Source organism: Rhopalosiphum padi, chromosome 2 (genome assembly GCF_020882245.1).
Source record: "Rhopalosiphum padi isolate XX-2018 chromosome 2, ASM2088224v1, whole genome shotgun sequence".
NCBI classification, from domain to species: Eukaryota; Metazoa; Arthropoda; class Insecta; order Hemiptera; family Aphididae; genus Rhopalosiphum; species Rhopalosiphum padi.
The window spans coordinates 84249508-84253980 of NC_083598.1; positions in this window are offsets into that span (position 1 = coordinate 84249508).

Genomic DNA, 4473 nt, shown 5'->3' on the forward strand with positions numbered 1-4473 from the left:
AAATTACGTGTACATACAATGTAATTAAAATCTAAAAAAAGAATACCTACATCATTTAAAATTATTTTACTACCTAAGTGATTGAAATATTATAAGTTGTAAAATTACGTGTTCAGAAAATATACTTGTAATTAAAATCTAAAAAAGAATACCTACATCATTCAAAATATGCTACGCAATTGAAATACTATAAATTTTAAGCATTTTTCTAGCTTAACCCCACTCCTCATCTGACTTCAAGGAATTATTATAATTAAATGTAAATTGTTTATAAAAAACTTGTTTACAATTCGAGATTCGAGCGCTTGTCAAAAACGATTGCATTACTAACAAAACATTTATAAAGACTAATAAAATATAATTAATAATATTATATTATTAAGTATAAAATCAGTAAAAAAAAAATACATTGAGTTTGTTATATTATATATATATTTTATATAATATGTGCCAATGTACCTATAATTGTGTTTTAAAAATCAGCTTCTCAAATATACCTATATAATTTAAGCGACATTCGTTAAAAGTAAAAATGTAAGTATAGTACTATAGTAGTAATATTTTGCAGGTATGTTTTATTTTTATTATATACATATATATTTGTGAACACTTTTAGATTCTGAACTAAGTGCTGCTCGTATTGATTTTATATTGTTATGTATGTGTTTTATGTACCAGTTGGTACTCTGGAAGATATAAAGATAAAATTTCCTCCTAATTTTCTTATAATAATCAGGAAAAACTAAAAAAAATACGTAAATATTTAGTATTTACGTAACATTAATTTTTATAAAATCGATTTTTGTTATTTTGTTATAACTCAATAAACATTAATTATAATTCAACCTACTAATAGAAAAATATATTACTAAAAATAATATAAATAAATCATAAAATACCCTTAGAAATAATATATTGAGATAGGTCAGTCGTTTTTTCTACACAATGATTTAGACAATCAGATAATTATTTTTAAATTTACTTAAAAACTTACTATAAACATAATGGAAAACTGTTAACAACAGTTAAATACTCGAAACTATACTCAATGAACATTTTTGATGATCGATAGTAAATTTAAATATCTGTATACTAAAATATAGAAGGACATGAAAACCGCATAATGCAAAACAAGAAACCAACTGGAAATGTAATCAGGAAATGCACATTACAAGAATTTATTTGAAAATATTTTCCTTGAAAATTCAAAACAATTAAATTATTTTGTTAATAAATGTTTTTTTTTTTTTAATTTTGTGAAGATTTTTTAGTTTTTAACGTGCATAAATTATATTTTAAACCGTTTTTAATTAAGTAAGTATAGGTACTTTTACTAATATCATACTAATTTCTGGTAAATTACTACTATTAAGTCAATTATATTAATAAGTTAATAAGTATATCTAGTTAATAATTTATAAACCGAAGAGAGTTAAGCAACTATTTACCATGATCGATGACTATCTTATAGATGAATCGTGACATTATTTAATTTAGATACGTTAAATACCTAGTATGTTTATGGTAGATTATCAAATCGTTTAATTAGTTTTAAATAACCCATCATGATATTAAGCTATTTCTTCATTTATATAGTTAAATGTAGTGTTTTATTATATTTTGAATTGGTTAATAAATATTATATCATTAATTATATATTTTTAGACTGTTCAATTACTGTTCTCAAATATTTTTTTATTAGAAGTCTTAATTTACAATATTTAAAATTGTTTAATTTTATATGTAAAATTGAGTTTACATACTATTGTATATTGATAGTTCTGTACACTAAGCAGAATAAATTGTTTATGTGATTAATTCTTATTATATGGTTTATATTTATTCAAACTTTATAAAGTTTTAGTGAAATTAGGTCGACATAGTATTATTATCTGAAGGGTATAGATACCTTCAATAAGCGAAATCAACTCATGAGTTTTTATTTTTATATTATATTTTAACAAAAATGGATAAACAAGCTAAATTATTCGTTTTTACAGTTTTTATTTTTAAATATTTTCAAACTGTTACTTGATCCGAAATAATTATCACTAAATTAATTTGATTTCATAAAAAACCATTATATAATATTGGTAGCTATGGACAGTTTATTATTTTTAATGAAAGTTTTAAAATAATATTTTATCGATTCAAGAAAAAAACATCTATCTACAGCCACTATTGTATTATTTTAAAGACATTAAAGACAATACACTAGTACAGTGCGGCAACCGGGGAAAAGGTCATAGTGGGTCAACAATTGTCTCAACAGAAGTTGTAGAAAAAAAAATACAAAAGCATAATTTTCTTTGTATTTTAAAAAAAAATAATAAAAAATTCTAAAAACCAGACGATTTGATCGGAGCTACAGTATAATCTTTGTCGTAGGTACATTACAGATTTCCACGTTCCACGAGTAACATAATTGGGTACCACCGTTGCGCTCGAGTGACTATATGAACTTTTAATTCAGCTATAGCATATATATGATATCTGTATATAAGACTATACAGATAGTATATATATATATATATATGTGTGTATATATATGCTGTACGTACGTGATTCTTATTAAATGCTTATAATATTATATAGGTATATACCGACTTAGTGATGGGGCGTTAGGTTATGTAACGCGTAGGTTTTGTGACGGTAATTATTGTTATATACATTATACATTATATATATACTATTAATGCTCACATACGCGTGTATACCTATAAAGGTCATGGTAATGTAGACACGTTGGACGCTGAGTACAACAATAATAATATAACGCATGTATTAATGATGTGATGAGCAAGAAAAATTGGAAAGATAAATCGTCCGACGAGTCCGAAAAATAACGCCTGGCATTAGATCATTTTCTATATATTGTATCAATTCTATTCAATATAATAGGTAGTAGCAGATTTAGAGTATATATTATAGTAATCAATATTATTTCCGTAGCGAGTCGTTGTTTTTTCTTCAATAGGTACATCATTACCTCGATGATATTATTACATATTTTATACTTATGAGCCTCCAATATTTTAAACAACGAGTTTCGACACTTGTAGCTGCAAAACCTATAAATGTATTCTATAAATAAATAAGTATCCTCTTTCAACCTTGAGAGATTTTCTTTACTTATATCGTATCTATGTAGGAAAAAACCGCACAGTTAATTTGTTTACTAAATACATATCCTTGAGTCTTAACTAATCTAAATCAACTTTCAATATTTTATAATTGACGGTTGAAAACAATAATGAACCTCTAACTGACATTAGTAGGTATCTAATAGTATGTATAACAGCGCTATGCAAAATTAAATTAATTCTGTAACATATTATTCTACCAATTAATGATTCTATTATAGCGTTAATAATATAGGTTAGATTAGTTACTAAAATATATGGTTAGTATAATATTAGTTATTATATAATTCAAAATCAGTTAACTAGTGGGCAATGAATCGATGAAGATAATTTGTTGAAATTTCCATTGTGCTTCTAAGTCAAAATAACATCAATAGGAACGAATAGTTGGTACCTAAATAAACATCTTATGCGGTAAGTGTAAAACAAAATATTAAATTGTACTGATTCAAAATTTTGAAACATTTTCTAAAACTTTTACCTTCTCAGCTGTGTGATAATTTATTATGGTATTACTTCAGGTAAAAATCAATTAAAAAAATATCGTTAAAATAACTTTATCCTCTAACGAATAGCGTTATACATTTATCTCAAATATTTTATCACGCTATAAAATACTATATATTTAGGAAGGTAAATGTTACATAAATAAATTAAACGTAGGTATATGGGAAATCGCCCGCAGAGAAATAAATCATTTTAAACAAACCAGCTGTATAAGAATATGTTTGTTATGTTAAGGAAAATAAAAAAACTTTTTATATGGGCACCTACATGAAATAATATGATTACGAATAATTTATTTTAATTCTTAAAACTTAAATGGATGATAAAAAATGACTCAAAAACGATAGTAAAAATTGTATAGGATTAATAATTAAAATTTATATGAGCTTAATAAAATCTTCAGAAAATTTGACAGTACTACAAAAGTGCTTTTGCAGGTTTATAGTAATCTAAAAAACAAGTTTCTATTTTCAGAATATGTACTTTATGATTAAAAACAATTATTACCTACCTACAAGTTACAATATTATATTTTTTTACAAAAGGAATTTATACATCGATTAACAATTTAAATTTTATCACATCCTATCACCTTATGTGTCATATGAATAATATAGATATTTTAAATAATATAAATAGTATAAGTATAGTATAGCTGTTTTCAAGTAAATAATTCATGGTATAGTTAAATATGAATTTTGATATGTTTAAAGAATTAAATCAGGTAATCAAAATGTTACTATAGATAAATACTTAGGTATCTACTTAGTTAATTAATATACTACTTATTTATTTTGTACACGTATTTGAGTTAAAAATTTTT